The following is a 14,818-nucleotide window of genomic DNA, read 5'->3' as shown; positions in this document are numbered from 1 at the left end:
CACCTCAAGGAAAGGGAGGGGTAGCTGTTTTATATAAAACTACACTGAATGTAACTATTTCCAATTCTCCACAAGCTCCTCGAACTGAAAATGCAGAAATGCTCATTACAAAACTACAAATCAACAAACACAAATCTATAAACACTGGATGTATTTATATTCCGCCAGGTAACAACACTAATACCCTTGAGGACATCCTACAGTAGCTGTCCATAAACTGCCCGCAATAAACCATTGTTCTCTGAGATTTTAATAATGACTGGAACATGTGTTCCTCAGACTTCCCTACCACCCACATAAATTTATATGGCTTCACCCAGGTCATATCATCCACCACTAGAATTAGTAAGCCCAACAACAAAGAAAGTATACTAGACTGGATTCTCATAAATAACCACCCCCAAATGTATAAAGCAGGCACCCAACCTGAGGAAATAAGTGATCACTTCCTAACTTATATACTCAGGCAAAAAACTGATATCCCTCAAATACCTGCTTCAGAACTATTAGGATCAAACTGAATTCCGAAAAGAACTTCAGTCATGTAACTGGATTTGACTAAAATTGCTCCCATTAGACGAAGCTGTTTCATACTTTAACTCCACATTTCTTACTATTCTTGATAACCATGCACCTACCCGGACCATCAGAACCAAGAAAAAAGTAGCACCGTGGATGTCTAAAGAAACTAGACAAAAAAATCGTAAGTAGAAATAAAGCCTGGACCTCTTGGAGAAACAGTAAATCCCCAAAGGACCAACATATATATAAACAGCTAATAAATGATACAAAAAAGTCTTATTGTTCTAGACAAAAAAAAACTATTACTGTAACCTGCAACAAAAACATCAAAATTGACCACAAACATTTTGGTCCAGTTTAAACAATCTTCTCCACCCAGGACATACTACTACCTCTACCCCTGCGACTGCCGTCCAAAAACCTTCAGAAAATATTGCCAACACCTTTAACACTTCCTTTACAGAAACTATACAATCTCTTGCCAACCAACTAGCATCCAATAACCCAGACCCAGTTGACCCCATATCCAACACTCACTCCTCCTTTAACTTTCAACAAGTACCAACATCACTTATCAGATCCTTAATCAAGAAACTGAAACCCACGACTCTATCAGCAGACCTATTCCCCGCTGAACATCTTCAAAAAGCTGCAGACGTAATTGCATATCCCATTTCAATATTAATCAACAGAACCATCTCGGAAGCATATATCCCCTCCATCTGGAAAATCTCCCATGTCATTCCTCTCCATATAGGGGGTAATTCCACTGATCTATCAAACTACTGGCCTGTTGCCATTCTGTCACCTCTGGCTAAAATTATGGAAACATGTATTCATAACAAACTCTTACATTACCTCAGTCTGAACAATCTCCTAGCCCCCTCTCAGCACGGATTTAGACCCCACCATAGTACAACCGCAGCCCTTCTTTCCTTCTCTCAGACAATAAATCAAAATCATAATAATAACAAGCTCTCCTCTGCCCTCTTTCTTGACCTATCCAAGGCATTTGACATGGTAAATCATCAACTACTCCTTTGCACACTAAAAACTCTAGCCATAGATAACCTGGCAATATACTGGTTTCAGTCCTATGTAAGTGACAGACAACAAGCTATGCTATGAAATGGTAGCCTATCCTCCCTACTACCAATCACCCTTGGAGTTCCTCAAGGGTCTATACTAGGACCTCTCCTGTTTTCCATCTTCATTAATGATCTCCATACAGTCACCCCCAAAACAACCTGCATTCAATATGCAGATGACTCTGCCCTACTCTGTTCTGCCACCTCCACGATAGACCTACAGACCTTATCCCAAAATACCCTTAACAAAGTTGAAAGCTGGCTCACTGACTGGCTTCTGTTAAATCCAAATAAAACAAAACTGTTACTCTTCACCCCCACACGGAATGTCCCTTTGCCATCATTTACAGTAACATCCAACAATGGCACCATAATTTCCCCAGAATCTAATACAAAACTATTAGGTGTAATAGTTGACAATAACCTTAAGTTTGATGCCCACATCGCTAGAACCATTAAAACAGTCAATAAGAAGCTTGGCTCTTTATGTAGGATTAAGCCATTCCTAACTCCAACTGCCAGGACAGTGATCGCCCGTACACGCACGTTTACTATCAACCCTTCTATGCCTCCCTGATTTATATAAACCTAAGTAAATTTGACCTCAATAAACTCAATAGCTGCTATAATAACATAGCCAGATTTGCCACAGGTTCAGCATATAGAACATACCACTGTCTTAACCTACGATCCCTAGGCTGGCTAGAGTTATCCTATACGATCCCTAGGCTGGCTAGAGTTGCCCTCTCAACTCCAGTATAACCAATTAATAGTTGCTCACAAAATCCTCTATCAGCACAAAAGCACACCCATACACAAAAATATAATCACTCCCTACAGTAACCTAAAAACACTCCGATTTTCTGATAAAATGCTAGTACAAAGTGTTAAATCCAATAACTTAGCTGGTGAGTCATTATTTTCCAACTCTGTTGGCAAAATCTGGAACCTACTCCCTGCTGAACTTACAGCAGTTCACTCCATAATCCAATTTAAAATGTCTCTCAAAACACACCTAAAAATTCACTGGTTGTGCCCCTGTACAAACCCAGACTAACCTACTCACTATTCACTTTGTATGACTACATTCCCTGGCTACTTGTAGAAACTGTCTTATATAAAGTCTGAAACATTAGCTGTCTCACTCTAATGCATTGTGCTACTGAATGATATGCTACCTTGCTCAGCTTTGTACTACTAAAACTGTTTATGTTCTAATATGAGAATTAATAATTGTAAAGTTTTTATGTATGTATTCCAACAAATCTGGAACATGTATCTATATGTAATTGTATAAAAAAACTGCAGCTGTTCATAGGTAGGTACTAGGCTATCGGCCCAAGGGCCTACGTAAGCCTAGCCAGCAAGGTACCATAGCTCACGCCACCCAAGAAAGTTATTTTCCTGTGCCACTGTCCAGCAGAGCCACAGAAGTGATCCCCGGGGTGAATTTCCTAGTGCCCATCCAATCATCAAGATTTTTCTTGAAGAGTGCTAATGAAGAACTTTGCTTGCCATAGATGGGTAGCTTGTTCCAGAGTGTAGGAAGTCTCTGGGACAGGAATCTATCCCTCTAGCATGTCCTGTTTATTGTGGTGACAAGATTTAGGTCCTTAGAGCGTGTAGCTTGGAGGGATTGGGATTTCTTTAGGTGTAGCATGTCCAATAGCTGTGGGTTTGGCATAGCTTTATATGTAAGGCAGAGATCACCTCAGAGTAGGCGATATGCTATGGAGTAAAGCTGGAGTTTTTCGAGGCGGTCAGTGTAGGGCATTTGTTTGAGACCAGTAATCCTCTTTGTGAGGTACTTCTGTGGCCTTTCCAGCTGCTGCAGATGTCTTGTGAGGTACATTCCAAAAGGGGCATTGTACTCTATAATGGTTCTAATTAGTGACGAGTAGAGGGGAACAATGACCTCTTTTTTCCTGGATGAGAACCCTTTTATGATGAGGCATGCCACGTAGAAGGACTTCCTGACTACTGTGGTGATGTGACTATCAAAGGAGGGACTACTGTCCACCTGGGTCCCAAGGTCTCTTACCACGCATTTGGTGTTAAGTAGATTGCTGCCTATGTGGTAGTTCATGGGTACAGAGTTTTTACCAAAGGGGATGACACTGCACTTTTTGGCATTGAGCTTGAGGCCATGGCTCTGACACCAGGCATCTGTCTCAGTGAGGCCCTTTTGTAGGATGTCCACATCATTTGGGGACTTGACTATGGCTCCTAGTTTGCAGTCATCTGCGAACTTCATCAGCCAGAGGCCTTCTACATTAGCCTGTACTTCAGATAAGTAGATACCAAACAGGAGAGGTCCCAGGACGGAACCCTGTGGCACTCCACTTGTCACTGACTTGAGGTCAGATTTGGAGTCTGCAACTTTTACAGTGTGGGTTCTGTCAGTGAGCCAGTTGGCAACCCATCTTGTGACATAGGGATTTATACCTAGTTTAGTGAGTTTAGCTATAATTCCAGAATGGGGGATGGTGTCGAAAGCATTGGCGAGGTCAAGATAGGCTGTGTGAACCACCTTACCCTCATCCACGGCTTTGGTGACTGCCTCAAAGAAGTCGATCAGGTTCAGGAGGCATGATCTGCCTTTCACAAACCCGAACTGGGTGGGATCCAGAGTTTGGAGGTTACCAATGTCTTTGTTTATAACTTCCATGATGATACATTCCATGGCCTTGCAGACCAGGCTCGTCAGGCTAATAGGTCGATAGTTCCCGGGATCAGTGGTGGCTCCCCCTTTGTGGAGTGGGATAACTGTTGCTGTGCACCATTCAGTGGGCACAAAGCCTGATGCGAGGCTATTATTGAACATGGTGCTTAAGTGGGGAGCCAGTTAGTTCTGAAGTTTGTGTAAAACACAGCCTGGGATGTTGTCTGGTCCAATGGATGCTGTGTTTTTGGCTTTAGAGAGTGCAGCTTTTACCTGAGTAGTTGTGATTACAGGGACTCTGCATTCTTCCTGTATAGATATGGGCCCTTTAGGGGGAGAGGGGGGGGGGAGTAAAGTTAGCACTGAACCGATCTGCCAGGATGTTGGCAATATCAGTTGGATTTGTAATTTTCTTGCCTTTGTGCTGTAACTCAGAGCAGATCTGGGTGTTGCCATCTAGATGCTTGACCTAGCTATAGAATGCTTTGTGGTTGTCCTTGGATTTAGTGGCAATTTTGTTTTTGTAGCTAGCTTTGGAGGATCTTATAAGGGATCTCAGCTTCTTACTGAGCCTGACCAGGGAGCTCCTCCACTCATGGGATTTTACTCTCTTTTGCAATAGTTTCTTCCTTCTGTTGTACAGTTTGTTTATGGCAGGAGACCACCAGATTGGCTTCCTTTTTTTGGAGGATAGCATCTTGGTTCTCTTTGGGATAGCACGATCCATACACTCGTGTAAGTGCTTATAGAGTACATTTGTGTAGGATTCAGCAGTTGTAAGTGTATTGTCCATCTGCATGGGTGTCATGAAGTTCACCACTTCTGTCATAAGAAGCATGACGTTGGCTTTGGAGAAATTTTTTACTGTGGTTTCCTTAATGGGGGGTGGGGGCGGGATGTGGGTATCAAGGGTGATAAGCTTATGGTTGGATCGGACCAATGAGGAGTTGACTTCAGGTGTGGAACACTGGTCACTCATGTTGGTAATAACTAGGTCTAAGATATTGTTGCTCCTAGTGGGGGTATGGATAAGTTGATCTAGGGCATTGGAGTTTATGAATTCCAGAAAGCGTTGAGCTAAGGGGTTGGTACACGAGTAGTTTTCCCAGTTAATGGTGGTGTAGTTGAAGTCACCCATTATTAGGGTGTTTGGTTGAACCCTAATATTTTCCAGTACATCAAGAAAAGAGGAGTGGGAATCCTGGGGCATGGTGGGGGATCTGTAGCAAGCTACAATTTGGATTGCAGTTTTGCCCAGAGTTAGTTGCACTTGGATAAACTCGGATGCATTATGCTGAGCAACTAGCCTAGAGGTGTGGATATCCTTAATGAATATGAACACACCTCCGCCTTTGGTGTTTCGGTCCAGGTTACATGGCTGAAAAGTGTGGCAAGAGTTATAGCCTGGTAGTGCAGGGGTGCTCTCTGGAGCCTTGAACCAGGTCTCAGTCACTGCACAGATCATCTCCATTTTAAGGAGTGCCTCGAGTGAGTGCATTTTGAGATTTAGACTTCTAGCATTGAGTAGCATTACCTTCAGTTTTTGTTTGCCTGTTCCTGTTATGGTGATGAATTTGTTATTTGAACCCTGCCTAAAAAAGGCAGTATAGGGGCAGCAAGAGCCTTAGCCAGTATCCGGAATCCCAGGGGCAACAGGTGCAGGCCATCTGTGGCAAAGCATCGTGGTCTGTCGACCATGTCATCCCAAGCAGACAGATACTGGATCCCCTTAGAATGACACCAGAAGCTTAACCAATTGTTGAAGTCAATCATTTTGTCCTTGTACTGTGGTATCATTCTGGGCGATGACAGAATGCTACTCAGGGCTAGGGTCATACCTGCCTGGGCTACAAAATCAGGGAGCTCTTCCATGTCTCTTTTCATGTAGTCCAGGGAGTTACATCTCAGGTCATTCACACCAGCATGGACAGTGACAGAGTCATATTTGTACTTGGTGTGGAGTGACCTGAGTGCAAGTCTTCTGTACCTATGTACATGTGGAGCTTTTCTTCCCGGGCCTCCGCTGAAAACGGACCTGTATCCAGTCGGACTTTCCCAGTTAACAAATGTAAAATAAAATAAATTTATAGTAAAATGATGTGAACCTATAGATTATATGCAGACAATGAATACACTCATGTCATGTTATTATTGCCTAAAATTATTTGTAAGCATTAATTTGTAAATATGTACTTAACTATATGCATTGAAACAGATGTAAAACATCATGTATTTACAGAAACAAATGACACTTGATACACTCTTGATTACATAAAGTATCAATAGAGACCAACAGGGACACACAATCCAACTTGTAATTCACGGAAATACAAGACCTTTCTAGGTTCATATCTACTTGCTAGACTAGTGATCTGTGAGGATCTTAAGAAGCCAAGCCCTGCATTCTTATAGGAATTATTAGCCCTTATGTCTTGAAATATGAATCTCCAAATACAGGCCAAACCAGTAGATGTTAGAGTAACTACATGTTTCCCCTAACTGTGAGGGCCATTGGTGCTAAACCAGGGTTGAATTTGCAGTTACTTATCTATCCATTTGTCCAAGCTACATTTCCATTGAGTAATAGAAGTACTCTGTTTTATATGCTGGGGAAGATGGTTCCACAGAAGCGGTATTGTCTCTAATATGCATGTATCCACCAAGCATGTTCTGTTAATTTTGAAGGAGAGAGATTGGGCTCCCTTAAATGTGTTTCCAATACCTTTGAACTTCTCAGTTTGTAATATGCCTGACAGGACAGTGGCTGTTGAGACTCCATATGTGAGGCAGAGGTCACTTCTCAGTAGCCTGTATGGTACCAAGAAGATAAACGAAGCTTTGATATAGTTTGTGTAGTTTTTATAGCATAGACCCTTTATGTTTTTAGTGAGAAAGCACTGTGGTCCTTCTATGTGTGACAAGTGTTTGGACAGATACAAACCGAAAAGGGCATTACACTCCATGCTCAACTTAATGAGTACCTTATATAGAGAAACTATTACGTTCCTGGATCTGGACACCATACCCTTAGATATTAGCTGTGCAATGAAAAAGGGCTTCCTTACAATAGTTGATTCATGGTGATCAAGGGACAGTTCATTGTCAACACAGGTACTTAGATCTCTAACTCTGGGATCAGTTCTCAAGGAGGTGTTGTCAATGTGATTGATGCAAAAGGAGTCATGCTTACTAAAGGATATGATTATGCATTTCTTGCCTTTTATTTTTGACATCAAGTATTTGTTTGGGACAGGCACTGTTGTAAGATACTCATGTCCTCAGGGTTGATTATGATGGCACTAAATTTGCAATCATCTGCTAACTTTGTCAGCCGCAATTTTTTTTATATTAGCTTTGACTTCTAGGAAGTAAATGCCAAAGAGAAGTGGCCCAAGGAGTGAACCCTGGAGAACTCCCCTGGTGACAAGTCTTTTGGTGGAGATAGTGCCACTCATCTTTACTTCCTGTGCCATTCATCCTTACTTCCTAGTGCCACTCATCTCTACCCCCCTAGTGTCACTCATCCTTACTTCCTTTGCCACTCATCCTTACTTCCTTTGCCACTCATCCTTACTTCCTGTTCCACTCATCCTTACTTCCTAGTGCCACTAATCTCTACCCCCTAGTGCCACTCATCCTTACTTCCTGTGCCACTCATCCTTACTTCCCAGTGAAGCTCATCCATACTCTCTAGTGAAACTCATCCTTGCTCCCTAGTGAAACTCATCCTTACTCCCTAGTGAAGCTCATCCTTACTTCCTAGTGAAGCTCATCCTTACTTCCTAGTGAAGCTCATCCTTACTTCCTGCACCACTCATCTTTACTCCCTAGTGTCATTCATCCTTACTCCTTAGTGAAGCTCATCCTTTCTCCTTAGTGAAGCTCATCCTTACTCCTTAGTGAAGCTCATCCTTACTCCCTAGTGAAACTCATCCTTACTCCCTAGTGTCATTCATCCTTACTTCCTAATGAAGCTCATCCTCACTCCGTAGTGAAGCTCATCCTTACTCCCTGGTAAAACTCATCCTTACTTCCCAGTGAAGCTCATCCATACTCTCTAGTGAAACTCATCCTTGCTCCCTAGTGAAACTCATCCTTACTCCCTAGTGAAGCTCATCCTTACTTCCTGCACCACTCATCTTTACTCCCTAGTGTCATTCATCCTTACTCCTTAGTGAAGTTCATCCTTTCTCCTTAGTGAAGCTCATCCTTACTCCTTAGTGAAGCTCATCCTTACTCCCTAGTGAACATCCTTACTCCCTAGTGTCATTCATCTTTACTTCCTAATGAAGCTCATCCTCACTCCGTAGTGAAGCTCATCCTTACTCCCTGGTAAAACTCATCCTTATTCCCTAGTGTTATTCATCCTTACTTCCTGTACAGTCTGTGAGCCAGTTTGCTGCCCAATGAGTTACATACAGCAGGTTAACATTTCGGTGGCAGAGTTTGTTCATGATGCCTTAGTTCCATAATGATCCTTTCCATAGCCTTACAGATGAGGATGGTCAGGCATATGGATTGTAATTACCTGGGTCAGTTGTAACCCCACCTTTGTGCATAGGAATGACTGTTGCTGTCCTCCAGTCATTCAGCACAAAGCCTGTTTTGAGGATAATGTTGAAGATCCTCTGTAAGGAGCCTGACAATTCATGTTTCAAACACCAATGGCCCTCACAGATAGGAGAAACATGTAATTACTCCAATGTATACTCATTTGGGCTGTATTTGGAAGTAGCATTCCTGGCTTTATATGTTCTTGAGAAATTTAAGAAGGGGGTAGATGTGGGTTTTTAATCTGAGAATATTGGAGGATGAGGTGAGTGAAGTTGGTGGTGAAATCTGTCTGCTAGCAGATTGGCTACATCCTTTGGGTATGAGTATTTGATATAATTTTCTGTTAGCTCTATGCAGTACTGGGCTTTTATGAGTGATAGGCATTGAAGCCCTTCACATGGAGTGCTCTCAGTGGTCTGGAACCAGGTCTCAGTAACAATGCATATATCACTGTTTTCCAGGTAAGCATCAATACCTTAATATTGTCTTAGTTCCATATAGTTAAGTTAGAAGTAGTTATGCTGGAAGAAGACTGACTTTTCCAAAAAAAAAAGGCACTGTGGGAGTAGACAAGGTTTTAGCTAATATAAAGTTTTGGGGGAGAGGTGGAAGCCATCGCCGGCAATGCAGTTTGGACTGTCTACTATCTCTTCCCAGGCTCATATGTATTGTAGCCCATTAGTATGACAGCAAACTCTAAGCCAATTGTTGAAGTTGATTGCCTTTTGTTCATATTGTGGCATCATTCTTGGTGATAGCTCACTGCTCAGGGTGAGGTTCATACCTGCCTCACACGCACACATTCCAAGAGCACAATCATGCTGCTTTTCATATAGTCCAGGGAGGTACGTCTCAAGTCATTTACACCCACTTGTGCAATGAATGTATCCGGAATAAGCTTCCTATTCACATGAAGCAGAGCCCTTCCTTGACCATATTCAAGCACAATACAAACCTCTGGATGAGAAATCTCAAATTCACTCCTGGGGTGGTGCCCATATCCCTTATGGCAGAAGCAGTCTGTAAAAATAGTCAAACTCCCCACTTGATGACCTTGTTAACTTTCCCCTAAGGGTAGAAAACTGGGTAAAATCTGGGTAAAAACTGGCTATACTTGTAAGGGTTCTTGAGCCGTTGGCCTAGTCTAATATCCTATGAACCTATGAATCATACGAGTATTTGTGGTGCAGAGACTTGAGGGCTTGTGTGACATGGTGAATCCTGACATCCGATAGGCAATTGACATGACCTTCCATTTTCATACACTGGTGATTGATGCATTGGTATGTCTCATTATGAACTCACCTATGGAAAGGATGTTGCTATGTGTTGTGGTTTGCCTTATGGGCATTTGGACTGCATCTGTGTGACTCCTGGATGTATGTTTCATGATGGGTGCTGTCTGTGATGTGTGTTTGTAAGGTTGCTGAGGCTGATAGGTTCTTGAGTTACATTTAGGAAACGTCTGTGGTTTAAATAGTTTTCTCCTAATAGCCTCAGCATATATAGGTCTATGTGATTGGTCTGAGGAGTTTGAGATTGGTTTAATGTGATGTGTGGTGTTGACAGTCTGCTTGCTGTTTCTAGTTGGCTCATGTATACATGGAATACATGTTTCTATGTTAATATAGATGCGCTGTAAACATATTAGAAGTGGTTTACTGCTTCGTTTGACGGTCATATCTTTATGTTGGATATATGCCCTGTGATTGTACTAGAAACATTTCTACTACTCGTTTGATGATCATAGCTTTCACTTTGTGTGCATGACTAAAAGTCAACTGTGTATTTATGCAAACGGTGACAATATCTTGCTTGTGCTAATAATGAATAAGGTAATTACTGAATAAGGTGTTTGTTTAACTGGGGCATTGGCCATAACACTGTCTTCATTTTATTTTTTAAATTAATGAATAAGATAATTAATGAATAAGGTGTCCTAGAACAAAGGAGTATTAACTAAATACTAGCATTTCCTTTGTTACGCTATCTACACTATCTAGGGTAACAAAATAAGCATATTAACTATCTTAGATAGTGTATACATGCTTTGTTTAACTGCATTGGCCAAAACACTGTCTTTGTTTTATTTTTTTTTTTAACTTTTCAAAAATAACTAGACAGCATTTCATATGGTAACCAAGCATTTGTTTTCTGAGAACTGAGTAGTGTTACAGGTGGGATCCAGGCACTGTTTTGTTTATTTTTTCTGAATACTGAATAGCATTTTCAGACTGGGAACTAGGCATTGTTTGTTTTGCATTTCATTTGGACATCATATCGCATCTAACCTCTATTAAAGCATTATTACAGTTTTAATGATTATCTTGTGCTCCTTTCCTTTCTTAGTACACCTTTGCCTTCTGTAATACCCTCAGCTAGTGTCCTGATAGACAAAAGTGCACCTCCTCAATAGGAAGACACAGTGAATTGGATGCCCTTAAAGGTTTAAAAGACACCAAACATCCTGAGCATATTGTATGTCGAGCTCTAATACTTTCACTGTTATAATAACGTTATTTTATACATCTGGAAGCACGCTGCGCAGAAACCCTGCATTCCTCCATAGTCATTTATGTTACCCTACTTATCTCCCTTAGCCTAGCTGCCCCCATACCTTTGACTCCTTTTGCATTAACCTGCAGCCATTGTTATCTGCTGGTTAAGTAGGTTTCCTACCCTACTATATTGTATAGGCTTTTGTTTATCTTTATAACCCTCCTGCATCTAATTCCCTTACCCGATAGTTACATACACCCTATATTCCTCCCCAGACACATTTGCTAACACACTCTGCATTGCTAGTTAGATTTCACTGGCTAAAAAACATCTAATAGTACCCACACATTTGCATCCCTTGCATCCTATCTTGCTGCCTGCTAATATTTATTTCTAACAGTAAAAACAAAAGGTTCTCTTAGCCCCTCTAAGCTTTGTTGTACCTATCATATTCATGGACATTTTTTTTCTGGTCCTGGAATCACTAGACCTGAGCCAGCCCCACTCCATTCACCATTTGGGCTCACTCTGCTACTCTACCCTACCCCCATTCCCACCCACCCCCCACTTCCATTTATACATCCATAAACCCCTCCCCAAACTACCTCATCGCCTGTAAACCAATCAGCTTACACTCTTTAGCTCCACCCCACTCTCAAAACCACTTAAATTGACAGCTACTCTCCATAGAAAAATGCCTTCCCACACAAATACACATAGGCACACAACATACATTATTCTCATTTCTAGCCTCTTTACAGCTTTAACTCTATTAACCCTAACTACCACTACATATTCCACATTGCCCTCACAAACTCCAAGAACTAGTACACAAACCCTTCCTTTGACTCTTAACAGAGATAGCTATTCAAACATCTCACCCTCCTTATTCCCTTACAATAGTTATAACCTTAATAAAATAAAACTTTTCATCAACCATTCAAAACTCAAATTAAACAATATTTATCTTCCCAAGCCACTTTCACATAAAAATAACACCAATGCTATTATTCATCTTCTCCTGTCTGTCACACAATGTGGCGAAATCTACCCCAACCCTGGCCCTACATCCTCAACTATCCCAAAAAACCTACAAGTTCAACTAGTAGCAATAAACTCACGTAGCATATGTAACAACATTACTGAGTTCCACGTATGGATAGCCACCCACACCCCAAATATAGTAGCAGTAACAGAAACTTGGCTAAAATCACACATTTCTGATACTGAAATCCTTCCTCCAGGGTACAACATACTACACGCTGATAGACTCCATAAAAAAGGTGGTGGCGTAGCACTACTCTGTGATAGCAGCCTTAACCTAACAAGCTATCCTAAACAACTCCCCACTTTTGGCAATCTAGAAATCTTACTAACTTCCCTTCACATTAACAATAACAAACAAATAATTATAGCAGTAATCTACATCCCACCAGGCCAAAATATCCCCCTCCTAGAAGACTTTTTATCTTGGACAAACCAGAACATCTCACAGGAAACCATTATTCTAAGAGATATAACATTAACTGACTAAACCTAACAACCAACTCTTCAGTCAACAGTATAAACCTACACAGTTTCACACAGCTTATTACAACTCCTACCCATGGCCTAGCCACTAGATCAGAATCCACCCTAGACTGGATACTAGTATCCCACCCGCAAAGCTATTCAAGCTCAGGCACCTTACCTAACTTACTAAGTGATCATCTCCCAGCATTCACCCATAGGACCACCCACAAATATCAAAAATGCATACCTACAAAACATCCAGGAACCTCACCCACTTTGACCCAGATACATTTATATGTATCCTAAAAACTCAAAATTGGCTCCCACTAAAAACTTTCCCCCTAGTTGAAGCTGTTAACTATTTCAACAAACTTTTTCTGGACACACTGCATAGCTTAGCCCCCATACGAACCAAATGTACCAAGGCCAGTCATGCCCCCTGGCTAACTAAATCAACAAAACAAAGCCTCCTCCACAGAGATAAAGCATGGAAACAGTGGCAAAAATTAAAAACCAAACAAACTGAACTTACCTATAAGCAACTCCGAAATAATTCTAAAAAACTAGTCAAACAAGATAAGAAAAACTACTTTACCTTGCAGCTATCCAATGCAAAAAATAACCCAAATAAGTTTTGGAATTCAGTCTCCACATTACTTAATCCTGGCACTGTACAAAATCCATCCCCCACACCTGACAAAAGCCCACAGGAAATTTGTCATGATTTTAACACCTATTTCATAACTACTATTCAAAACCTAATCAAAGACCCTACAACAGATTCCTCACATAATAATAACACTTCCCCTGTAATAGACTCCTGCATTAAAAATCCAATAGCAGCTTCATTCTCCAGCCAACCTATTCCGACCTCACAAATATGTAAACTTCTAAATAAACTTAAACCCTGCTCTCTCTGTGCTGACAAGCTCCCTCCTGAATATTTAAAGCTAGCATCAAGTGCAATTGCATACCCAGTCAGCATACTAATAAATCGGTCTCTCTCTGAATGCTATGTACCAAACTTATGGGAAAAATCTGTCATCACCCCACTACATAAAGGTGGAACTTCCCATGACCTGTCAAACTACCGCCCAATCTCAATACTTCACCACTATCAAAACTATTAGAAAAATGCGTGCACACTCAGTTAATTAAACACCTCCTAGACAATGAGCTTCTCTCTCCCACACAACACGATTTCCATCCAGGGCATAGCACAATTACAGCCCTGCTGTCCTTTACAGATACTGTCAACAAAGCCCTTGATACTGGTCTCTATACCTCAGTAATCCTTCTAGACCTGTCAAAAGCTTTCGACACAGTATCACATAACAAACTACTGCACCAAACAGCAAAGCTAGGATGCTCCGCCACTTCTGTCAGATGGTTTACCTCCTACCTCAATAACAGAAAACAAGCAGTAAAATGGGAAAAAGCACAATCTACCTATCAAAAAAAACAACATAGGAGTCTCTCAGGGTTCCATTCTAGTGCCACTACTCTTTAATATTTTTATCAATGACCTTCACAAAGTCTCTCAACTAGGAAACTTGATCCAATACACTGATGATTCAACAATTATATCTTCTGCCAACAACTTCCCTGACCTTCGCAAAATAACCCAAAAAGCGTTCACTTCTGTAGAAACCTGGTTAAATAATTCTCAACTATTACTAAACACCAAAAAAACAAAACTACTCCTATTCAGTTCAAAACCATCAAACTTAGACTTCAAGATTTTTTCTAAAGATGGAACTGAAATAAAAATAACTAAAACTGCCAAACTATTAGTTATGACAATAGATGACAAACTGACCTTTGAGCCACATATACATATAATAAAAAAGTACACTACAAATTAGGCAAACTATATAGGCACAAATTATACCTCAACAAGCAAACCAAAGCTAAACTAGCAAATACCCTTCTCCTCCCTTCCCTTCTATATGGAAGTGCCATCTTTACAAACCTACTTTCA

The sequence above is a fragment of the Protopterus annectens genome, chromosome 9.part0 (genome assembly GCF_019279795.1).
Source record: "Protopterus annectens isolate FY-2018-M chromosome 9.part0, PAN1.0, whole genome shotgun sequence".
Taxonomy (NCBI): domain Eukaryota; kingdom Metazoa; phylum Chordata; order Ceratodontiformes; family Protopteridae; genus Protopterus; species Protopterus annectens.
Note: the sequence above shows the minus strand (reverse complement) of the source record.